Genomic DNA, 26,885 nt, shown 5'->3' with positions numbered 1-26,885 from the left:
GGTTTCCGTCCAGCTAGCTAGGGCTTAGATTCTGGGTAGGCAGGGACAGGCTAGGATAGGAAGGAGAAGACAACCAACAGCTCTTATAAGAGCTAAATTCCAGGGAGAAGCTTGTCAGTGTAACGTGGCACTGACGGGCTCAATCGCCGCAACCCAGCTTTCCCAGGATCCTGAATGGAATACACTGTCAGTGTATTCCCGTATACCCGATATATACCCCCGATACCCGTTCCAACGGTGTGCCCCCCCACCTTCACCCCAGAAATACCCTGCAAGTCCCCTAGCAATAGAATTGGGGCTATATACACCCACTATTTTTGCTACTGCCATATAGTGCCATTGTCTGACTGGGAATTCAAAGAATATATTGGGGTTACGTGCACCCACAATTTTTACTACTGGTATACAGTGCCAGTTTCTGACTGGGAATTCAAAGAATATATTGGGGTTATAAATACCCTCATTTCTTGCTACTGCCATATAGTGCCAGTTTCTGACTGGTAATTCAAAGAATATATTGGGGTTATAAATACCCTCATTTCTTGCTACTGGTATATAGTGCCATTGTCTGACTGGGAATTCAAAGAATATATTGGGGTTACGTGCACCCACAATTTTTACTACTGGTATACAGTGCCATTGTCTGACTGGGAATTCAAAGAATATATTGGGGTTATAAATACCCTCATTTCTTGCTACTGGTATATAGTGCCATTGTCTGACTGGGAATTCAAAGAATATATTGGGGTTACGTGCACCCACAATTTTTACTACTGGTATACAGTGCCAGTTTCTGACTGGGAATTCAAAGAATATATTGGGGTTACAAATACCCTCATTTCTTGCTACTGCCATATAGTGCCAGTTTCTGACTGGTAATTCAAAGAATATATTGGGGTTACGTGCACCCACAATTTTTACTACTGGTATACAGTGCCATTGTCTGACTGGGAATTCAAAGAATATATTGGGGTTATAAATACCCTCATTTCTTGCTACTGCCATATAGTGCCAGTTTCTGACTGGGAATTCAAAGAATATATTGGGGTTACGTGCACCCACAATTTTTACTACTGGTATACAGTGCCATTGTCTGACTGGGAATTCAAAGAATATATTGGGGTTATAAATACCCTCATTTCTTGCTACTGGTATATAGTGCCATTGTCTGACTGGGAATTCAAAGAATATATTGGGGTTACGTGCACCCACAATTTTTACTACTGGTATACAGTGCCAGTTTCTGACTGGGAATTCAAAGAATATATTGGGGTTACAAATACCCTCATTTCTTGCTACTGCCATATAGTGCCAGTTTCTGACTGGTAATTCAAAGAATATATTGGGGTTACGTGCACCCACAATTTTTACTACTGGTATACAGTGCCATTGTCTGACTGGGAATTCAAAGAATATATTGGGGTTATAAATACCCTCATTTCTTGCTACTGCCATATAGTGCCAGTTTCTGACTGGGAATTCAAAGAATATATTGGGGTTACGTGCACCCACAATTTTTACTACTGGTATACAGTGCCATTGTCTGACTGGGAATTCAAAGAATATATTGGGGTTATAAATACCCTCATTTCTTGCTACTGGTATATAGTGCCATTGACTGACTGGGAATTCAAAGAATATATTGGGGTTACGTGCACCCACAATTTTTACTACTGGTATACAGTGCCAGTTTCTGACTGGGAATTCAAAGAATATATTGGGGTTACAAATACCCTCATTTCTTGCTACTGCCATATAGTGCCAGTTTCTGACTGGTAATTCAAAGAATATATTGGGGTTACGTGCACCCACAATTTTTACTACTGGTATACAGTGCCAGTTTCTGACTGGGAATTCAAAGAATATATTGGGGTTACAAATACCCTCATTTCTTGCTACTGCCATATAGTGCCAGTTTCTGACTGGTAATTCAAAGAATATATTGGGGTTATAAATACCCTCATTTCTTGCTACTGGTATATAGTGCCATTGTCTGACTGGGAATTCAAAGAATATATTGGGGTTACGTGCACCCACAATTTTTACTACTGGTATACAGTGCCATTGTCTGACTGGGAATTCAAAGAATATATTGGGGTTATAAATACCCTCATTTCTTGCTACTGCCATATAGTGCCAGTTTCTGACTGGGAATTCAAAGAATATATTGGGGTTATAAATACCCTCATTTCTTGCTACTGCCATATAGTGCCAGTTTCTGACTGGGAATTCAAAGAATATATTGAGGTTATAAATACCCTCATTTCTTGCTACTGGTATATAGTGCCATTGTCTGACTGGGAATTCAAAGAATATATTGGGGTTACGTGCACCCACAATTTTTACTACTGGTATACAGTGCCAGTTTCTGACTGGGAATTCAAAGAATATATTGGGGTTATAAATACCCTCATTTCTTGCTACTGCCATATAGTGCCAGTTTCTGACTGGTAATTCAAAGAATATATTGGGGTTATAAATACCCTCATTTCTTGCTACTGGTATATAGTGCCATTGTCTGACTGGGAATTCAAAGAATATATTGGGGTTACGTGCACCCACAATTTTTACTACTGGTATACAGTGCCAGTTTCTGACTGGGAATTCAAAGAATATATTGGGGTTACAAATATCCTCATTTCTTGCTACTGCCATATAGTGCCAGTTTCTGACTGGTAATTCAAAGAATATATTGGGGTTACGTGCACCCACAATTTTTACTACTGGTATACAGTGCCAGTTTCTGACTGGGAATTCAAAGAATATATTGGGGTTATAAATACCCTCATTTCTTGCTACTGCCATATAGTGCCAGTTTCTGACTGGTAATTCAAAGAATATATTGGGGTTATAAATACCCTCATTTCTTGCTACTGGTATATAGTGCCATTGTCTGACTGGGAATTCAAAGAATATATTGGGGTTACGTGCACCCACAATTTTTACTACTGGTATACAGTGCCAGTTTCTGACTGGGAATTCAAAGAATATATTGGGGTTACAAATATCCTCATTTCTTGCTACTGCCATATAGTGCCAGTTTCTGACTGGTAATTCAAAGAATATATTGGGGTTATAAATACCCTCATTTCTTGCTACTGCCATATAGTGCCAGTTTCTGACTGGGAATTCAAAGAATATATTGGGGTTACGTGCACCCACAATTTTTACTACTGGTATACAGTGCCATTGTCTGACTGGGAATTCAAAGAATATATTGGGGTTATAAATACCCTCATTTCTTGCTACTGCCATATAGTGCCAGTTTCTGACTGGGAATTCAAAGAATATATTGGGGTTATAAATACCCTCATTTCTTGCTACTGCCATATAGTGCCAGTTTCTGACTGGGAATTCAAAGAATATATTGGGGTTACGTGCACCCACAATTTTTACTACTGGTATACAGTGCCATTGTCTGACTGGGAATTCAAAGAATATATTGGGGTTATAAATACCCTCATTTCTTGCTACTGGTATATAGTGCCATTGTCTGACTGGGAATTCAAAGAATATATTGGGGTTACGTGCACCCACAATTTTTACTACTGGTATACAGTGCCAGTTTCTGACTGGGAATTCAAAGAATATATTGGGGTTACAAATACCCTCATTTCTTGCTACTGCCATATAGTGCCAGTTTCTGACTGGTAATTCAAAGAATATATTGGGGTTACGTGCACCCACAATTTTTACTACTGGTATACAGTGCCAGTTTCTGACTGGGAATTCAAAGAATATATTGGGGTTACAAATACCCTCATTTCTTGCTACTGCCATATAGTGCCAGTTTCTGACTGGTAATTCAAAGAATATATTGGGGTTATAAATACCCTCATTTCTTGCTACTGGTATATAGTGCCATTGTCTGACTGGGAATTCAAAGAATATATTGGGGTTACGTGCACCCACAATTTTTACTACTGGTATACAGTGCCAGTTTCTGACTGGGAATTCAAAGAATATATTGGGGTTACAAATACCCTCATTTCTTGCTACTGCCATATAGTGCCAGTTTCTGACTGGTAATTCAAAGAATATATTGGGGATACGTGCACCCACAATTTTTACTACTGGTATACAGTGCCATTGTCTGACTGGGAATTCAAAGAATATATTGGGGTTACAGATACCCTCATTTCTTGCTACTGCCATATAGTGCCAGTTTCTGACTGGTAATTCAAAGAATATATTGGGGTTATAAATACCCTCATTTCTTGCTACTGGTATATAGTGCCATTGTCTGACTGGGAATTCAAAGAATATATTGGGGTTACGTGCACCCACAATTTTTACTACTGGTATACAGTGCCAGTTTCTGACTGGGAATTCAAAGAATATATTGGGGTTACAAATACCCTCATTTCTTGCTACTGCCATATAGTGCCAGTTTCTGACTGGTAATTCAAAGAATATATTGGGGTTACGTGCACCCACAATTTTTACTACTGGTATACAGTGCCAGTTTCTGACTGGGAATTCAAAGAATATATTGGGGTTACAAATACCCTCATTTCTTGCTACTGCCATATAGTGCCAGTTTCTGACTGGTAATTCAAAGAATATATTGGGGATACGTGCACCCACAATTTTTACTACTGGTATACAGTGCCATTGTCTGACTGGGAATTCAAAGAATATATTGGGGTTATAAATACCCTCATTTCTTGCTACTGGTATATAGTGCCATTGTCTGACTGGGAATTCAAAGAATATATTGGGGTTACGTGCACCCACAATTTTTACTACTGGTATACAGTGCCAGTTTCTGACTGGGAATTCAAAGAATATATTGGGGTTACAAATACCCTCATTTCTTGCTACTGCCATATAGTGCCAGTTTCTGACTGGTAATTCAAAGAATATATTGGGGTTACGTGCACCCACAATTTTTACTACTGGTATACAGTGCCAGTTTCTGACTGGGAATTCAAAGAATATATTGGGGTTACAAATACCCTCATTTCTTGCTACTGCCATATAGTGCCAGTTTCTGACTGGTAATTCAAAGAATATATTGGGGTTATAAATACCCTCATTTCTTGCTACTGGTATATAGTGCCATTGTCTGACTGGGAATTCAAAGAATATATTGGGGTTACGTGCACCCACAATTTTTACTACTGGTATACAGTGCCAGTTTCTGACTGGGAATTCAAAGAATATATTGGGGTTACAAATACCCTCATTTCTTGCTACTGCCATATAGTGCCAGTTTCTGACTGGTAATTCAAAGAATATATTGGGGATACGTGCACCCACAATTTTTACTACTGGTATACAGTGCCATTGTCTGACTGGGAATTCAAAGAATATATTGGGGTTATAAATACCCTCATTTCTTGCTACTGCCATATAGTGCCAGTTTCTGACTGGGAATTCAAAGAATATATTGGGGTTATAAATACCCTCATTTCTTGCTACTGGTATATAGTGCCATTGTCTGACTGGGAATTCAAAGAATATATTGGGGTTACGTGCACCCACAATTTTTACTACTGGTATACAGTGCCAGTTTCTGACTGGGAATTCAAAGAATATATTGGGGTTACAAATACCCTCATTTCTTGCTACTGCCATATAGTGCCAGTTTCTGACTGGTAATTCAAAGAATATATTGGGGTTACGTGCACCCACAATTTTTACTACTGGTATACAGTGCCAGTTTCTGACTGGGAATTCAAAGAATATATTGGGGTTACAAATACCCTCATTTCTTGCTACTGCCATATAGTGCCAGTTTCTGACTGGTAATTCAAAGAATATATTGGGGATACGTGCACCCACAATTTTTACTACTGGTATACAGTGCCATTGTCTGACTGGGAATTCAAAGAATATATTGGGGTTATAAATACCCTCATTTCTTGCTACTGCCATATAGTGCCAGTTTCTGACTGGTAATTCAAAGAATATATTGGGGTTACGTGCACCCACAATTTTTACTACTGGTATACAGTGCCATTGTCTGACTGGGAATTCAAAGAATATATTGGGGTTATAAATACCCTCATTTCTTGCTACTGCCATATAGTGCCAGTTTCTGACTGGGAATTCAAAGAATATATTGGGGTTACGTGCACCCACAATTTTTACTACTGGTATACAGTGCCATTGTCTGACTGGGAATTCAAAGAATATATTGGGGTTATAAATACCCTCATTTCTTGCTACTGCCATATAGTACCAGTTTCTGACTGGGAATTCAAAGAATATATTGGGGTTACGTGCACCCACAATTTTTACTACTGGTATACAGTGCCATTGTCTGACTGGGAATTCAAAGAATATATTGGGGTTATAAATACCCTCATTTCTTGCTACTGGTATATAGTGCCATTGTCTGACTGGGAATTCAAAGAATATATTGGGGTTACGTGCACCCACAATTTTTACTACTGGTATACAGTGCCAGTTTCTGACTGGGAATTCAAAGAATATATTGGGGTTACAAATACCCTCATTTCTTGCTACTGCCATATAGTGCCAGTTTCTGACTGGTAATTCAAAGAATATATTGGGGTTACGTGCACCCACAATTTTTACTACTGGTATACAGTGCCAGTTTCTGACTGGGAATTCAAAGAATATATTGGGGTTACAAATACCCTCATTTCTTGCTACTGCCATATAGTGCCAGTTTCTGACTGGTAATTCAAAGAATATATTGGGGTTATAAATACCCTCATTTCTTGCTACTGGTATATAGTGCCATTGTCTGACTGGGAATTCAAAGAATATATTGGGGTTATGTGCACCCACAATTTTTACTACTGGTATACAGTGCCAGTTTCTGACTGGGAATTCAAAGAATATATTGGGGTTACAAATACCCTTATTTCTTGCTACTGCCATATAGTGCCAGTTTCTGACTGGTAATTCAAAGAATATATTGGGGATACGTGCACCCACAATTTTTACTACTGGTATACAGTGCCATTGTCTGACTGGGAATTCAAAGAATATATTGGGGTTATAAATACCCTCATTTCTTGCTACTGCCATATAGTGCCAGTTTCTGACTGGGAATTCAAAGAATATATTGGGGTTATAAATACCCTCATTTCTTGCTACTGGTATATAGTGCCATTGTCTGACTGGGAATTCAAAGAATATATTGGGGTTACGTGCACCCACAATTTTTACTACTGGTATACAGTGCCAGTTTCTGACTGGGAATTCAAAGAATATATTGGGGTTACAAATACCCTCATTTCTTGCTACTGCCATATAGTGCCCGTTTCTGACTGGTAATTCAAAGAATATATTGGGGTTACGTGCACCCACAATTTTTACTACTGGTATACAGTGCCATTGTCTGACTGGGAATTCAAAGAATATATTGGGGTTATAAATACCCTCATTTCTTGCTACTGCCATATAGTGCCAGTTTCTGACTGGTAATTCAAAGAATATATTGGGGTTATAAATACCCTCATTTCTTGCTACTGGTATATAGTGCCATTGTCTGACTGGGAATTCAAAGAATATATTGGGGTTACGTGCACCCACAATTTTTGCTACTGGTATATAGTGCCAATTTCTAACTGGGAATTCAAAATGCGCAAGGCTCCCGGAAAGGGACGTGGACGAGGCCGTGGGCGAGGTCGGGGGAATGGTTCTGGGGAGCAAGGTAGCAGTGAAGCCACAGGGCGTCCCGTGCCTACTCCTGTGGGGCAGCAAGCATTGCGCCACTCCACAGTGCCAGGGTTGCTTGCCACATTAACTAAACTGCAGGGTACAAACCTTAGTAGGCCCGAGAACCAGGAACAGGTCTTGCAATGGCTGTCAGAGAACGCTTACAGCACATTGTCCAGCAGCCAGTCAGACTCTGCCTCCTCTCCTCCTATTACCCAACAGTCTTGTCCTCCTTCCTCCCAAAATTCCCAAGCTTCACAGAACAATAACCCCAACTGTCCCTGCTCCCCAGAGCTGTTCTCCGCTCCTTTCATTGTCCCTCAACCTGCCTCTCCACGTCACGATTCCACGAACCTAACAGAGGAGCATCTGTGTCCAGATGCTCAAACACTAGAGTCTCCTCCATCTCCGTTCGATTTGGTGGTGGATGACCAGCAACCCACCCTCATCGACGATGATGTGACGCAGTTGCCGTCAGGGCATCCAGTTGACCGGCGCATTGTGCGGGAGGAGGAGATGAGACAGGAGTTGGAAGAGGAAGTGGTGGATGATGAGGACACTGACCCGACCTGGACAGGGGGGATGTCAAGCGGGGAAAGTAGTGTGGATGTTGAGGCAAGTGCAGCACCAAAAAGGGTAGCTAGAGGCAGAGGCAGAGGTCAGCAGCTTAGGCGAAGCCAGGCCACACCCGGAATCTCCCAAGATGTTCCAGTTCGTACCCAGCCCCGAAAAACTCCCACCTCGAGGGCACGTTTCTCGAAGGTGTGGAGTTTTTTCAAGGAATGCGCCGAGGACAGATATAGTGTTGTCTGCACAATTTGCCTCTCGAAATTGATTAGGGGCTCTGAGAAGAGCAACCTGTCCACCACTTCAATGCGCCGTCATTTGGAATCCAAGCACTGGAATCAGTGGCAGGCAGCAACGGCAGGACAAAGGCCGCCTGCCGTTCACGCCACTGCCACTGCCTCTGCCACTGCCTCTGCCTCTGCCACTGCCACTGCTGACTGTGCTGGCGATGCACTCCAGAGGACGAGCCAGGACACCACTTCATCTGCCTCCGCCACTTTGTTGACTTCTCCCTCATCCTCCCATGTTCCTGTCTTATCTCCTTCTCCTGCACCATCAAAGGCACCATCAGGCGCTTCTTTACAACAACCCACCATCTCTCAGACATTGGAGCGGCGGCAGAAATACACTGCTAACCACCCACACGCGCAAGCCTTGAACGCCAACATCGCTAAACTGCTGGCCCAGGAGATGTTGGCGTTCCGGCTTGTTGAAACTCCCGCCTTCCTGGACCTGATGGCAACTGCGGCACCTCGCTATGCCGTCCCTAGCCGTCACTACTTCTCCCGGTGTGCCGTCCCCGCCTTGCACCAGCACGTGTTACTCAACATCAGGCGGGCCCTTAGTTCCGCGCTTTGCACAAAGGTCCACTTGACCACCGACGCGTGGACAAGTGCATGCGGACAGGGACGCTACATTTCACTGACGGCACACTGGGTGAATGTAGTTGAGGCTGGGACTGCTTCCCAAACTGGCCCGGTGTACCTCGTCTCCCCGCCTAACATTCCTGGCAGGGACACGAGAAGAACACCCCCCTCCTCCTCCTCCTCTACCGCCTCCTCCTCCGCCACCGCCTCCTCCTCCGCCACCGCCTCCTCCTCCGCTGTTAGATTGACCCCAGCTACGAGTTGGAAACGTTGCAGCACTGGCGTTGGTAGACGTCAGCAGGCTGTGCTGAAGCTGATCAGCTTGGGGGACAGACAGCACACTGCCTCCGAGGTGAGGGATGCCCTCCTCGATGAGACGGCAATATGGTTTGAGCCGCTGCACCTGGGCCCAGGCATGGTCGTTTGTGATAACGGCCGGAACCTGGTAGCAGCTCTGGAGCTTGCCGGACTCCAACATGTTCCATGCCTGGCCCACGTCTTCAACCTAGTGGTGCAACGTTTCCTAAAGAGCTACCCCAATGTTCAAGAGCTACTGGTGAAAGTGCGGCGCATGTGCGCCCACTTTCGCAAGTCGACAGTAGCCGCTGCTAGCTTAAAATCTCTCCAGCAACGCCTGCATGTGCCACAACACCGGCTTTTGTGCGACGTCCCCACACGCTGGAACTCAACGTTTCAGATGTTGAATAGAGTGGTTGAGCAGCAGAGACCTTTGATGGAATACCAGCTACAAAACCCTAGGGTGCCACAAAGTCAGCTGCCTCAGTTTCACATCCATGAGTGGCCATGGATGAGAGACCTTTGTGACATCCTACGGGTCTTTGAGGAGTCCACAAGGAGGGTGAGCTCTGAGGATGCGATGGTGAGCCTTACAATCCCGCTCTTGTGTGTTCTGAGAGAATCCCTGATTGACATCAGGGATAACTCAGATCACACAGAGGAGTTAGGGATAGCATCCGATCCGTCACAGCTGGAGAGTAGGTCCACACATCTGTCTGCTTCACTGCGTTTAATGGAGGAGGAGGAGGAGGAGGAGGAGGAGGAGGAAGAAGAGTTGTCCGATGATGTGATGGTGATACAGGAGGCTTCCGGGCAACTTCGAATCGTCCCATTGTTGCAGCGCGGATGGGTAGACATGGAGGATGAGGAGGAAATGGAGATTGAACTTTCCGGTGGGGCCAGAGGAGTCATGCCAACTAACACTGTGGCAGACATGGCTGAGTTCATGTTGGGGTGCTTTACAACCGACAAGCGTATTGTCAAAATCATGGAGGACAACCAGTACTGGATCTTTGCTATCCTTGACCCCCGGTATAAAAACAACATCTCGTCTTTTATTCCGGTAGAGGGGAGGGCCAAACGCATCAATGCTTGCCACAGGCAATTGGTGCAGAATATGATGGAGATGTTTCCAGCATGTGACGTTGGCGGCAGGGAGGGCAGTTCCTCCAGTAGGCAACCAAGTTCTCACCGGTCCACACAAACGAGGGGCACACTGTCTAAGGTCTGGGACACCTTTATGGCACCCCCTCGCCAAAGTGCCGCCACGGAGGGTCCTAGTGTCACCAGGCATGAGAAGTATAGGCGCATGTTGCGGGAATACCTTTCCGACCACAGCCCTGTCCTCTCCGACCCCTCTGCGCCCTACACGTATTGGGTGTCGAAGTTGGACCTGTGGCTTGAACTTGCCCTATATGCCTTGGAGGTGCTGTCCTGTCCTGCCGCCAGCGTCCTATCTGAGAGGGTGTTCAGTGCAGCCGGTGGCATCATCACTGACAAGCGCACCCGTCTGTCAGCTGAGAGTGCCGACCGGCTCACTTTGATAAAAATGAACCACCACTGGATAGAGCCTTCATTTTTGGGCCCACCTGTGTAAAGCACCCCAACATGAAACTCCATGTCTGTACTCAACCTCTCCAATTCCTCCGCATCCTCATACTCATCCACCATAAGCGTTGCACAATTCTGCTAATACTAGGCTCCCTCCACCCTGATTTCCCCCAACTCTGCTGGTTAGAGGCTCCCTCCACCCTGATTTCCACCAACTCTGCTGGTTAGAGGCTCCCTCCACCCTGCTTTCCCACAACTCTGCTGGTTAGAGGCTCCCTCCACCCTGCTTTCCCACAACTCTGCTGGTTAGAGGCTCCCTCCACCCTGCTTTCCCACAACTCTGCTGGTTAGAGGCTCCCTCCACCCTGCTTTCCCACAACTCTGCTGGTTAGAGGCTCCCTCCACCCTGATTTCCACCAACTCTGCTGGTTAGAGGCTCCCTCCACCCTGCTTTCCCACAACTCTGCTGGTTAGAGGCTCCCTCCACCCTGATTTCCACCAACTCTGCTGGTTAGAGGCTCCCTCCACCATGAATTGGTCCAAACTGGGCTGTTTAGCGGCTCCCTCCACCATGAATTGGTCCAAACTGGGGTTTTTAGAGGCTCCCTCCACCATGAATTGGTCCAAACTGGGCTGGTTAGAGGCTCCCTCCACCATGAATTTGCCCAAACTGGCCTGTTTAGAGGCTCCCTCCACCATGAATTTGCCCAAACTGGCCTGTTTAGAGGCTCCCTCCACCATGAATTGGTCCAAACTGGGGTTTTTAGAGGCTCTCTCCACCATGAATTGGTCCAAACTGGGCTGTTTAGAGGCTCCCTCCATCATGAATTGGTCCAAACTGGGGTTTTTAGAGGCTCCCTCCACCATGAATTGGTCCAAACTGGGGTTTTTAGAGGCTCCCTCCACCATGAATTGGTCCAAACTGGGGTTTTTAGAGGCTCCCTCCACCATGAATTTGCCCAAACTGGGCTGTTTAGAGGCTCCCTCCACTATGAATTTGCCCAAACTGGGCTGTTTAGAGGCTCCCTCCACCATGAATTGGTCCAAACTGGGGTTTTTAGAGGCTCCCTCCACCATGAATTGGTCCAAACTGGGGGTTTTTAGAGGCTCCCTCCACCATGAATTTGCCCAAACTGGGCTGTTTAGAGGCTCCCTCCACCATGAATTGGTCCAAACTGGGGTTTTTAGAGGCTCCCTCCACCATGAATTGGTCCAAACTGGGGTTTTTAGAGGCTCCCTCCACCATGAATTGGTCCAAACTGGGGTTTTTAGAGGCTCCCTCCACCATGAATTTGCCCAAACTGAGCTGTTTAGAGGCTCCCTCCACCATGAATTGGTCCAAACTGGGGTTTTTAGAGGCTCCCTCCACCATGAATTGGTCCAAACTGGGAGTTTTTAGAGGCTCCCTCCACCATGAATTTGCCCAAACTGGGCTGTTTAGAGGCTCCCTCCATCATGAATTGGTCCAAACTGGGGTTTTTAGAGGCTCCCTCCACCATGAATTGGTCCAAACTGGGGTTTTTAGAGGCTCCCTCCACCATGAATTGGTCCAAACTGGGCTGTTTAGAGGCTCCCTCCACCATGAATTTGCCCAAACTGGGCTGTTTAGAGGCTCCCTCCACCATGAATTGGTCCAAACTGGGCTGTTTAGAGGCTCCCTCCACCATGAATTGGTCCAAACTGGGGTTTTTAGAGGCTCCCTCCACCATGAATTGGTCCAAACTGGGGGTTTTTAGAGGCTCCCTCCACCATGAATTGGTCCAAACTGGGCTGTTTAGAGGCTCCCTCCACCATGAATTGGTCCAAACTGGGGTTTTTAGAGGCTCCCTCCACCATGAATTTGCCCAAACTGGGCTGTTTAGAGGCTCCCTCCACCATGAATTTGCCCAAACTGAGCTGTTTAGAGGCTCCCTCCACCATGAATTGGTCCAAACTGGGGTTTTTAGAGGCTCCCTCCACCATGAATTGGTCCAAACTGGGGGTTTTTAGAGGCTCCCTCCACCATGAATTTGCCCAAACTGGGCTGTTTAGAGGCTCCCTCCATCATGAATTGGTCCAAACTGGGGTTTTTAGAGGCTCCCTCCACCATGAATTGGTCCAAACTGGGGTTTTTAGAGGCTCCCTCCACCATGAATTGGTCCAAACTGGGCTGTTTAGAGGCTCCCTCCACCATGAATTTGCCCAAACTGGGCTGTTTAGAGGCTCCCTCCACCATGAATTGGTCCAAACTGGGCTGTTTAGAGGCTCCCTCCACCATGAATTGGTCCAAACTGGGGTTTTTAGAGGCTCCCTCCACCATGAATTGGTCCAAACTGGGGGTTTTTAGAGGCTCCCTCCACCATGAATTGGTCCAAACTGGGCTGTTTAGAGGCTCCCTCCACCATGAATTGGTCCAAACTGGGGTTCTTAGAGGCTCCCTCCACCATGAATTTGCCCAAACTGGGCTGTTTAGAGGCTCCCTCCACCATGAATTTGCCCAAACTGAGCTGTTTAGAGGCTCCCTCCACCATGAATTGGTCCAAACTGGGATTTTTAGAGGCTCCCTCCACCATGAATTGGTCCAAACTGGGGTTTTTAGAGGCTCCCTCCACCATGAATTGGTCCAAACTGGGCTGTTTAGAGGCTCCCTCCACCATGAATTGGTCCAAACTGGGGTTTTTAGAGGCTCCCTCCACCATGAATTGGTCCAAACTGGGGTTTTTAGAGGCTCCCTCCACCATGAATTGGTCCAAACTGGGGTTTTTAGAGGCTCCCTCCACCATGAATTGGTCCAAACTGGGCTGTTTAGAGGCTCCCTCCACCATGAATTTTCCCCAAACTGGGCTGTTTAGAGGCTCCCTCCATCATGAATTGGTCCAAACTGGGGTTTTTAGAGGCTCCCTCCACCATGAATTGGTCCAAACTGGGGTTTTTAGAGGCTCCCTCCACCATGAATTGGTCCAAACTGGGGTTTTTAGAGGCTCCCTCCACCATGAATTGGTCCAAACTGGGGTTTTTAGAGGCTCCCTCCACCATGAATTGGTCCAAACTGGGCTGTTTAGAGGCTCCCTCCACCATGAATTTGCCCAAACTGGGCTGTTTAGAGGCTCCCTCCATCATGAATTGGTCCAAACTGGGGTTTTTAGAGGCTCCCTCCACCATGAATTGGTCCAAACTGGGGTTTTTAGAGGCTCCCTCCACCATGAATTGGTCCAAACTGGGGTTTTTAGAGGCTCCCTCCACCATGAATTTGCCCAAACTGAGCTGTTTAGAGGCTCCCTCCACCATGAATTGGTCCAAACTGGGGTTTTTAGAGGCTCCCTCCACCATGAATTGGTCCAAACTGGGGGTTTTTAGAGGCTCCCTCCACCATGAATTTGCCCAAACTGGGCTGTTTAGAGGCTCCCTCCATCATGAATTGGTCCAAACTGGGGTTTTTAGAGGCTCCCTCCACCATGAATTGGTCCAAACTGGGGTTTTTAGAGGCTCCCTCCACCATGAATTGGTCCAAACTGGGCTGTTTAGAGGCTCCCTCCACCATGAATTGGTCCAAACTGGGGTTTTTAGAGGCTCCCTCCACCATGAATTGGTCCAAACTGGGCTGTTTAGAGGCTCCCTCCACCATGAATTGGTCCAAACTGGGGTTTTTAGAGGCTCCCTCCACCATGAATTGGTCCAAACTGGGGTTTTTAGAGGCTCCCTCCACCATGAATTGGTCCAAACTGGGCTTTTTAGAGGCTCCCTCCACCATGAATTTGCCCAAACTCTGCTGGTTAGAGGCTCAATCCACCCTGATTTTCAAAACAAATGTTGGTGCCAACCTCAACTTACTACAAGGGCCAAATTCACTGCTGGTGACAAGCTCTCCTCACTGCAAGTGCCAAATACACGTTTCAAGGTGTTTTCCTACTGTCAGAGAGGTGGTATTGAGTGTGTAAAGTGTGTAGTTGTTAGGCTGTGATGTTGGGGTAATAGAGGGTCTTTGGTGTGTTAGATGCCCCCAGACATGCTTCCCCTGCTGTCCCAGTGTCATTCCAGAGGTGTTGGCATCATTTCCTGGGTTGTCATAGTGGACTTGGTGACCCTCCAGACACGGATTTGGGTTTCCCCCTTAACGAGTATCTGTTCCCCATAGACTATAATGGGGTTCGAAACCCGTTCGAACACACGAACATTGAGCGGCTGTTCGAATCGAATTTCGAACCTCGAACATTTTAGTGTTCGCTCATCTCTAGATCCGATCACTCACACACAATTTTTTATAGGTACCACATCGGAATAGCCTTAAGAAAGGCTATTCTTCTCCTACCTTTCATCGTCTTCTCCGCGCCGCCGTTCGCCTACAATCTCATTTTCTCTCAGTATGCAAATTAGCACTCTTGCAGCACTGGGGGCAGGCCCCAGCGCTCAAACAGCACTGGGGGCATCCCCAATGCTGCAAAAGAACTCTCTCCAGCGCTGCCTCCATTTTCGTCAGCAGCGTGCTCTTCATCCTCTTCTTCCGGCACAGGTTTCCGACTTCTAGGCCTCTGGTACCCACAGGTCCGAGGCCTAGAAGTTACAAGCCACCGCCGGAAGAAGAGGATGAAGAGGACGCTGCTGATGAAGATGAAGGCGGCGCTGGAGAGAGTTCTTTATGTTTGTTGTCCATGCATTATTGCAACAGACTTCAGGTTTGTTCCCAGTCTGCTGGAAACGAGTCAGCACATTTATCATTTTCAGCAGGCTATGGGTTCCATACCCACATCCATTTCTAATTTCAAGGATAACTTGGTGATCACTTGATCTATATAATAAAAAGGCGCCAATGCATACATATATCAATGATCTGGTTTGATAAAAATCATTGAGTCTGATACAGACCACAAAGTTATGCTATCCTACCAATCGTTTTTTTTAGCATGTATAAATATAAAAACTAAATTTTTAGGAAAATAACATATTTATTTGAGAGTGAAAAAAGTTAATATGTTTTAATTAATAAATAAAATCTAGTCATACAGATGTATTTATGCATCTACGGTGTAAGTTCAATGGACAATGCATTCCAAATGCATCTCCCAGAGGCGGTGAGCTGGACTCTAATCGCAACTCTGTCATTTATTTTTTGAGATGATCCTGAATGTCCTTTCATTGATTATTTGGTATTCCATATCTGTATAGAGTTTCCCTGCACATCATTATCAGCGGCCCAGTAACCATGCATCATTGGGAATTAGCTTAAAGTGCTGGCACGCATGGATTTGTCAAGTGCCTTTGTATGTGGTAGCGTTTCATTCATGGAGCACAACGACCCCTAGTGGACAAAATGCTTCACTGTTGTATTAGGTATTAAAAATCCAGTACATCAGATACCATATGGGACATGACATGGGTAACATGCTGCTGAAAGAACCGTTAACTTGATTCTGAAATAAAAATATTTTATTATACCCTAATGCCAATGCATCTTTTGAAAGCAGACACGTGGAATTATGACAATTCCACCATCGCTTTACACTCTTGGATACCCTATAATTCTGTATGAATTCATAATTACCCAAGCACAGCCTGACATGCACAACACTTCATTTGTATATATGTCAATTGTGTATATACACATACCTTTACATTGTCACCAAAACTAAATAGACTAATCTATATTATTTTTTTATTATGTTTAATGTAACTGTTTCTCTTTCTCATGTTATGGTTCTGCTATGTTATGTTCTTCTGCTATGTTGTCATCTCCTACCTATTCATTTATTGTTGGGGTAGCTGCTGGACACCTGCCTCACAGATAAATGGGTTATCCGGGACATTAAAAGTTTTTTTATGTAAATCTGTCATCTGTCTGTTTTTTATTGTTTACATTTTTAAAGTGTATTATTCCTATTAATTTGTGCCTTAGTCACATGATTTTGGAAGTGGTGTCTTTTTTTTTAAACCTGGTGACAACACAATCCCCACTTTTTGTGACTTTGTGAGGTTTTTTCTTCTCCTGTTGGTGTCTGATCATCATCAGTCACATGATTACAAGGCTCTGGCAACTGTAGTGTACCAGTCTAGTGATCTATGATGATGATGATGATGATGACTTCCATGGTAGGTGTAGTATAGGACAAGGGATGACTGTATTTACTAATCCCTTAATATATATATAAAGGAGGTGGTATGGTTCACCAGGGGCATAGCGGAAGAGGCCAGCGCCGCACCTCCCAGGCGGCGTTATGTCAGGGCCCCAGGGAGGGTGGTATTTTTGCTTCCCTAAGCCAGTCCAGGACAAGCTGTCCTGGACTGGCTCCAGCAGCCTCCCCTCACGCTCAGGCAGAGAGCAGGTCATCTCCGTGCCTGCTCTCTGCCTGCGAACGGCGATAAGCCCCTTCGCCTTGGGCGGCGAAAGGGGAAGGTTCACCCTTGGCAGTGGCTCTTCTGTGATAGTGGGACTATCACATCATAGTGTCACAGCACAGGGATAGATCATAGCAGGGCCACCGCGGCTATTCTAGCCGTGGTCCCGCTATCACAGAGGAGCTACTGCAACTGCAATAGCGACAACAGCTATCCTGTGATTCTTCCTTTTGGATTTAGTGTCAAACAAATGTTTTGGCACAAAGGAAACTGGAGTAAATGAAGAAATTTAGTATATAAAAGTTACTCCGAAATACCATAACAGGTAGTCCCGTGGAAGTGTGGCCAGCACAACACAGACATGGAAAACACAAAAAAACCTGCAAATGTAGGGAAAGCTACCCTCACAGTATTGCATGTAAACAGCATTCATCTAATAGTTATTTATAACAATTCTTTTTTTTTTTTTTTTTTTTTCCAGCACCTGGTATTCCCATGCGGTCTCCTATCCAAGTACTAACCAGGCCCGACCCTGCTTAGCTTCCGAGATCAGGCGTATTCAGGGTGGTGTGGCCGTATTTTTATAACAATTCTTGTACAATTCCTTTACATCAGTGACATTGCATAACTACTGATGGGAGTCTCTGCGTGTTATTTATCATCTGCCACTTTTTGGCCATATTTTTGGCTGGTGTGCCTTTCTTTTAGGGCACACATTTTTTACACGTGTAAAAAACACGTCAAAATAGGCGTCACATTTTTTGGGGGCGTATTTTGCTGCGTTTTGTACACGTGTAAAAAATTTCATTGAAGTCAATGGGAGTGTTATTTTTACACGTGTATTCTATACAGTATATTCTAAAATGCGCTCGGGTTAACTCCGTATGCACGGGCCCTTAGACTAGTTTTACTGCACTGTCTGTTTATGATGTAGGCGCACCTCCTTGTTAAATGTACACATGTGTGGGCTTAAATGCACCTTTATAAGCTATGTCTACTTAGCTTTTTTTGTTCAATAAGCACATTTGCCAATTTTTAATGCTGTCTGACCTGATGGTTTTTTCCTTACACTCCATGTACTGGAATGCATTTGTGCCTTTAAAAAAAAAAAAAGTGCAATCCATAAATATAGCACGAAAAGGTTATCCATTTAGGCCATGTACCCTTTTCACGATGAAGTGGCAAGGACAACATAAGATCTAGGGAAAAAAGGGGCAAATGCTTCATAAATCAAGTGCTGGGCAGAAAAAGACCACAAAAAGGTGCAATTTACGCAAAAAAAAGTACACATCCTACTAATATTATAAATGTGAAAGTTTGTGTGTTTGCATGTTTGGATGTTTGTTCCTCAATCACAGCCAAACGACTAGGAAGGAAAGATAGGCTACTTCTTAGGTCCCACACTCACCTGGAATCCTGACCTTGACCAGAGAACGTTCTCTCTGCCTCAGAGGCAGGACCTGAGATGACATCATCACAGGTCTTCCAGCTGGGCTCCGATTGCTTGGCTGCAGTCTGTGGGCAGGCCACAGGGGAAGCCGAGCAGCCTGATATGTTGGTGGCATTGCATGGGCGGCACCGGTGAGCAAGTCCGCGCCGGAGAAAATGGCAGCTTCTCCTGGCTCCGGAGCAACAACGCCAAGCCGGCCGGCAGCGTGGAGCCGGCATAAGTACTGCCCACGTCACCACACATTCGGCAGAAGGCTGCATCGTCACCCGTAACTTGCCGTCTGTACAAACACCAGCGGGAGAATGAACACATACCTCCGCAACACCTCTTCAGTGACTACAGCAGCTCCAGGTAGGGGTTGCTGGCTGCGGGGGTTAGGGGTTTTCACAATGCGTGGGGATGGGGTGGGGATGTTGGGGGTCTGGGGATGAAGAGGGTTGGTGTGTGTGTGGGGGGGGGGAGGGACGTTGGGGGTCTGGGGATGAAGAGGGTTGTTGGTGGTGGTGGGGTTAGGGGGAAAGGGATGTTGAGGGTCCAGTGGGGAAAGGGGGGCCAGGTGTTATGGGGTGGGCCCGCAAGGAACTGTGGTAGGGGTGCAGCAGGGGGGTACTTTGCATGTCTTCAACCGGCGAGGGCCATTGTCGCGAGCTGTGGAGAGGGGCCGGTGGAGTGCACGGGCAAGACTGGCGGCAGAGGGTGCGGGGGAGACACATGGGCGCGGGAGCGCCTGCGGGGGGAAAGAGGCCGGGTGCATTGAGGACGTTGGGCCTGGGCGTGCACAAGAGGTGGGTTGCGCAGGGGGTCAGGGTGCCACGGTACTGCTAGTAGATTAATAAGTGTGCTTTTCTGACTCATGCAGAGACATAGGTTAGCTATTTTAGGCTAAAGTCCCACGTTGCGGAAGTGCAGTGTTTTTTGTTGCAGATTTTGCTGCATTTTTTTAAGCCAAAGTCAGGAGTTCCACAAAAGAAATGGAAAATATAAAGGAAGCGGTTAAACGTTTCCCTTCTGTTGATTCCACTCCTTACTTTGGCTCAAATAACCACAGCAAAAGCTGCAACTATAAATGCTGCACTAACTGATGTGGGACCTTAACCTCAGCAAAAAAACACTGCAGGAAAAACCATGGTGGAAATTCATCTTGGTTTTTGGAGAGAAAAACTTTCTGCTTCAATTATACCTATACAGAAAACGCCAGTGTTTCCATAGGTATAATTGAAATGCTATAACGTTTTTTTTTTGTTTTTTTTCTTAAATCTCAGCACATCTGCTGCGGAAATTTTTTACTGCAATTTGCAGGTTCTGTAAAAGCAGTGTTTTTTGCCACAGTGGTAGCGTTTTTGATATATGGGGTCTCGGCCTTGCTGTGCGGGCCGGACTGAATCAGTCAGAGGGCCGGATACGGCCCGGGGGCCGGGCTTTGCCCAGGTCTGGTTTAACCCCTTGCTGCACGGTGCCTTAATAGTAAGTTGTTAAATAATACACTATGCTGTACTATTATGGAATTGACATGGTGCCCAGATTCTGCCTCCATGTTCTCATGTGATACAGCTTCCATCTCCACGTTCTCACACCATTGGTCCTGTAATGTCTGCCTCATCCTCCACTGGGTCTTCAGCCTTCACTGCAGGGAAAACTCCCAGTACTCCTCCAGCATGCCACATGTGCAGGGCACAGTGGTGTCTCGCTGTTCTACACCTCGTTTGCGTGGGCAAATGAAGTTACAGAGGGGAGGAACTCCTCCGTTGTCTCAATCAAGAACTTAAGCACTGTATGACCTCATAAAGCTGCTGAACCTCCACATTCTGCCACTGAGTCACTGTAGGGCCTCCTCACACTACTGCCGCCTCCCCACTCTGCCTCTGGGTCACTGTACGGCCTCATAAGACTATTACAACCTTCACACTATGCCACTGGGTCACAGTATGGCCTAATAAGGCTACTGCAATGTCCACACTCTGCTACTGGGTCACTGTATGGCCTTATAAGGCTACTGCAACCTCCCCACTCTGCCACTGGGTCATTGTACGGCCTCATAAGGCTAATGCAACCTCCAGACTCTGCCACTGGGTCACTGTATGGCCTCATAAGGCTACTGCAACCTCCCCACTCTGCCACTGGGTCATTGTATGGCTTCATAAGGATAATGCAACCTCCCCACTCTGCCACTGGGTCACTGTAGGGCCTCCTCACACTACTGCCACCTCCTTACTCTGCCTCTGGGTCACTGTACGGCCTCATAAAGCTATTGAAACCTCTACAATATGCCACTGGGTCACTGTACGGCCTCATAAGGCAACTGCAACCTCCACACTCTGCTACTGGGTGATTGTATGGCCTCATAAGGCTACTGCAACTGCACTCTGCCACTGGGTCATTGTATGGGCTCTTCACACTGCTGTAACCTCCATACTCTGCCAATGGGTCACTGCCTGTCCTCCCTCATAAGGCTGCTACAACCTCCAAACTCTTCCACTGTGTCCAAATAAGTGAGGAGTACAGCGGTTCTAAGAGCAAAGCCTGTCATGTGTATGACATACTCACTGACTCTATTGTTTGACTACTACAGCAGATTCCCCATGTGTGTTACTGCAAGGCCCAGTGTTCTACACTACTACACAGGTTCTCTGCAGACAGGAAATAGCTGTTTTTAATTTTATTCGGTGTGAATCAATTTGGAAAGAATCAAATCTTTTTGTGAAATCGGAGAAGTGGCCGAATCGAATTTTCCAACAATTCGCTCATCTCTAATAATAATCAATAGCATGATGTGCAGAAAATATTGGCGACATTGAGGCATCCAAGAAACTGATAAGAGATTTGCATCTTTTTTGCCACATCATCTATTGTTAACAGACAAGTGTGCTCCTAATCTTTGGGATCTCTTGATGCAAAGTCACTTATTTCATCCCACTAGGATATTGGGACAAGGTATGAGAATGAAACTAATACATCCCTGTTGTAAGTGCAATATTTACCCCTTTATCAAGCCCACTACCTCATTACAAAATCTGGGTGATAATAGAATCTATTCCATTAGCCAATACATAAACTGTAAAGCAAAAAATGTAGTGTTGCATTTATCTGTCCCTGTTCAAAGGTGCGAAGCGAGATTAGGAGGAAGATAACAATTTACATCTGTCCTTGAACATTACTTACACAAAGGTAAGGTAAATACACAAAGGTAAGATAGACAGGACAGGTATTTGGACTACAAAACCTATATAGACACATACAGGGACATGCCACTAAGGGCTTTTTTGGTGAAATCCAAATGGATATTTAATTTAGAATCAGTGACACCTTCTGATATAATTCTTTATCTAACAATACTTTTTCAGCACTACTGGTAGGTTTTTTATGGATAAAATACAATAATATATATTATTACTTTTTTTTTTTTATACAACATGGGCTCTTGATTTAGCCTCTTTCACTTTATTATCATTATCACCCTCTAAGCGGGATACTTGCAGCAGGATACAGCGAAGCAGCGTGTCTGCTTTGTGGTTCCTCTAATCCAGGCTCATTCATTGTTAAACCACATGGCAGTACTTCACCTTACACCCATAATTTAAGTGGGGAGAAGGAGTGAAAGCAATAACTTGCCCTGATGATGATGGTGACATTAAGCGGTCCAGAGAGGAGGATCAAGAGAAGGTGAATTGGCCCTGCATGTTGTTGGAACTTGACTTGCACAATCGATGTGGTACAAGCACCTGACCTCGTGTTTTTGGGCTGTGGCTGCTGCCACTCAAAGTATTGATCCAGTGGACCATGAAAGCCATGTGTTGTCCTTGATTGGTATGGAAGAGGAGGCAGAGAAACAGTTGGTGATGATGATAGCAACAAATATGTGCTAGGTGGGGCCACACGGTGGCTCAGTGGTTAGCACTGTAGCCTTGCAGCACTGGAGTCCTGGTGTTCAAATCCCACCAAGGGCAAAAAACCATCTGCAAGGAGTTTGTATGTTCTCCCTGTGTTTGCATGAATTTCCATCCCATATTCCAAAAAGACATACTGATAGGGAAAAATGTACATTGTGATCTACACTCAATGGCCGCTTTATTAGGTACACCTGTCCAACTGCTCGTTAACACTTAATTTCTAATCAGCCAATCACATGGCAGCAACTCAGTGCATTTAGGCATGTAGACATGGTCAAGACAATCTCCTGCAGTTCAAACCGAGCATCAGTATGGGGAAGAAAGGTGATTTGAGTGCCTTTGAACGTGGCATGGTTGTTGGTGCCAGAAGGGCTGGTCTGAGTATTTCAGAAACTGCTGATCTACTGGGATTTTCACGCACAACCATCTCTAGGGTTTACAGAGAATGGTCCGAAAAAGAAAAAACATCCAGTGAGCGGCAGTTCTGTGGGCGGAAATGCGTTGTTGATGCCAGAGGTCAGAGGAGAATGGCCAGACTGGTTCGAGCTGATAGAAAGGCAACAGTGACTCAAATAGCCACCCGTTACAACCAAGGTAGCCAGAAGAGCATCTCTGAACGCACAGTACGTCGAACTTTGAGGCAGATGGGCTACAGCAGCAGAAGACCACACCGGGTGCCACTCCTTTCAGCTAAGAACAGGAAACTGAGGCTACAATTTGCACAAGCTCATCGAAATTGGACAATTGGATCCATCCTGCCTTGTATCAATGGTTCAGGCTGGTGGTGGTGGTGTCATGGTGTGGGGAATATTTTCCCCGCACAGGAAACTGAGGCTACAATTTGCACAAGCTCATCGAAATTGGACAATTGAAGATTGGAAAAACGTTGCCTGGTCTGATGAGTCTCGATTTCTGCTGCGACATTCAGATGGTAGGGTCAGAATTTGGCGTCAACAACATGAAAGCATGGATCCATCCTGCCTTGTATCAACGGTTCAGGCTGGTGGTGGTGGTGTCATGGTGTGGGGAATATTTTCTTGGCACTCTTTGGGCCCCTTGGTACCAATTGAGCATCGTTGCAACGCCAAAGCCTACCTGAGTATTGTTGCTGACCATGTCCATCCCTTTATGACCACAATGTACCCAACATCTGATGGCTACTTTCAGCAGGATAATGCGCCATGTCATAAAGCTGGAATCATCTCAGACTGGTTTCTTGAACATGACAATGAGTTCACTGTACTCCAATGGCCTCCACAGTCACCAGATCTCAATCCAATAGAGCATCTTTGGGATGTGGTGGAACGGGAGATTCGCATCATGGATGTGCAGCCGACAAATCTGCGGCAACTGTGTGATGCCATCATGTCAATATGGACCAAAATCTCTGAGGAATGCTTCCAGCACCTTGTTGAATCTATGCCACGAAGAATTGAGGCAGTTCTGAAGGCAAAAGGGGGTCCAACCCGTTACTAGCATGGTGTACCTAATAAAGTGGCCGGTGAGTGTATATGTGGGGCTCACAATCTACATTGAAAAAAAAAAAATGTGCTAGGTGTAGACAGACTCAGACTGGCCCACCGAGGAACTGATGAATTCCCCAGCGGGCCCTGTGCGTTTAGGGGACCCTTCCAGATCCCCACTGCATTTTTGACAGGCCTGGAGTAATCCAGCTGCTAATGGTCTCTATTAACTTACCACTAACTTCCTGTTTGACCACTCTTAAAATTCTTGGTCACAGGCCATTGAACCTGTGGCCTACAGACTTGCGTGGAATAAGTGGTAAGTATGAGTATTTACCTATCTGCTCTCCACTCCCACTCCTACCTGCTGAGGGCACATGTGATAACACAGCAGTTTGCCTGAAGCAGACAGACAGAGCGGGAGGAGCCGGGGAGCAGACAGGTAAGTAATGAGTAATGAATAATACTGCTGTATGGGGGGAGGTCAGTGAAGGAGCCACTATGTGGATGATAGAGTGGCAACTTTACTGGTCCACCATACAGGGATGCCTTCACTGATCCCTCATACAGTGACCCCTTTACTGGTCCCGCCCACATTGGGCCCTTCACTGGTTTTCCCCATTTAGTGGCCCCTTCACTTACAGCATCCTATAGTATTGGATCTTTTAAACTGCAATTTTAAATTTGTTTTGGGCCCAGGCTCTAATACAATAATGGTCCAGCAGAAGACACCTATATGTGAAGGGTCTGTTTCCTAGGGGTTATGGAAGGATGAGCCCCCAGAATCCTTTTATCTGGTGGGCCCAGTGAACCTCAGTCCAATGCTAGAGGTAGGTAACCTTGTATGTTATATTTAAGGCCAAAATTTATGAAACAACTTCCTTCTCTGGTTCCCCATCCTCTCTATGATATATCTTTAGATGAAGATTGGGTCTAAGAGTTCTCTCATGGACGAATTGATAACTTGATGCTGTAATATATAATGTATAAATATACCAATATTTCCTGATTATTAATAAAATTCATTATATAGAAATAGAACAACAACTTTGCTGCTCCTCTTGACAACATAGAATTACATGATAAAATTCTGTCTGTAGTCATTGCTAGTAGAAGGTTACTGCTAATATTAAAGTAAAATAACATAAACAACATAAAAACATAAAGAAAATTATACTGTATTTACCTAGTCCCCACATCTTTCCAGTTCTGACACTGGGTCTACTTCCAATGGTCTGTCAACACACAGAAAATGCTTAGAAAAAAACACAGAAAAATGCCTGCTTAGTCAACCATTGGCTGAGGTAGGTGACCACTTTGGCCAGTGATTGAGACATTTCCTATGTGTTCAAACATACCAGGAAGTGGAGACCTGTGGAAGCTGAGTAGAACTGGAGTGGAAGGCGGATTAGTGAGAATATCAATTTATGTTAGGACTCCATTTTGAGCAGTTTTAAATATATTTTTGAATAGCTGGAAAACTCATTTTAAGTTCAATGTATATAGCTCCTGGACTTCCCTATTTATCTATATGCCTGTGTAGAGTCTTGAATGTTTATATCATAATAAATTACAGATAACACCTTCCTTCTAAGTTATGTCCTTCATGTAACTCCATTTCCATTTAACCTTCCTGCTGGTTTAGATTATAGCAAATATGTTCCAATATTTTCATCACATCTTAAACGGAGTCTGCCAACAGTAAATTGGTTATTAACCTAAGCACAGTATTGTGATTCTACAGTTTCCAAATATACCTCTGTTATTCAGCTTTGTTGCCCCATTTTCATGTACATTGGCATTTTATTCACATGAAAATAAGGTGAAAGTGTCTTAGCTTTTGTGGGCTATGTATTCAGCTGTAGCTGCTCAAGCAACACATTTTTCCCCTCATATGCATATAAATAACATCATGATTTACATGAAAAGCTAAATAATTGAGGGAAATTTGTAAACTATAGAAACACTGTGATTAGTTTTATAGTGAATTTACTACTGATAGGATACCTTTAAAGGGGCTCTATCATTGGGAAAAGTCATTTTTAACTAAGCACATACTTGCATGGCCTTTAGAAAGTCTATTTCACATCTACCTTTTGTATGTAAATTGCCTCAGTAGTTTTTGAATGAGCCCGTTTTTATTGATATGCTAATTAGCCTCTTCGTGCACCCCAGAAGTCTTATCATGCACTCCTCTCTGCTACTCTTTCCTATGTATGTGTACAGGACAGGGTGCTGCTGATGACTTCCTGCTTCCACACACAGATAGGAGAGAATAGCAGAGAGGAGGCTGCTGGGAACTTCCTGTGCTGTCTGGAAGCTCATTAGCATATGAATAAAAAGGGACTTATTCAAAAACCACTGAGGCAATCTACATACTAAAGGTAGGTGTGGAATAGCCTTTCTAAAGGCTATGCAAGGATGTGCTTAGTTAAAAATGACTTCCCAATGATAGAGCCCCTTTAAGTCCTGCAATTTCCCACTAAGACCCATCACTTTCCATTAAACCATAGCCCCTTAATGGATGAAGTGCAGCTTTGTGCCACAGCCATTTTTTTTTCTTAATTTTTACTCCAAAATCTGTAACTTTTTAATTTTTCTGTTCACAGAGCTATGTGTAGCTTATTTTTGCAGGACAAACTGTGCAAGTAATAGTACCTATTATATTCCTCCTACCCCCTTCCCTCATACATTGTAAGCCCTCGGGGCAGGGCCCTCTACCCCAGTGCCAGTCGGTCACTGTTAGTTTTCTATCTGCCTGTATATTTTGTGTACTGTATGTAACCCCCAAATGTAAAGAACCATGGAATTAGTGGTGCTATAAAAATAATAATAATAATAATAATAATAATAATAA

The 26,885-nt window shown here is 44.9% G+C and overlaps 1 pseudogene; it reads right to left on the bottom strand.

Annotated features, from left to right (window-relative positions):
• Positions 1–17,700: 17,700 nt before the first annotated feature.
• LOC142190563 (5S ribosomal RNA) lies at positions 17,701–17,809 on the bottom strand (annotated as a pseudogene).
• Between the last annotated feature and the right edge of the window lie 9,076 nt (positions 17,810–26,885).

This window comes from Leptodactylus fuscus, chromosome 1 (genome assembly GCF_031893055.1).
Source record: "Leptodactylus fuscus isolate aLepFus1 chromosome 1, aLepFus1.hap2, whole genome shotgun sequence".
In the NCBI taxonomy this organism is placed as follows: domain Eukaryota; kingdom Metazoa; phylum Chordata; class Amphibia; order Anura; family Leptodactylidae; genus Leptodactylus; species Leptodactylus fuscus.
This window is presented reverse-complemented; position numbering and strand designations above follow the sequence as displayed.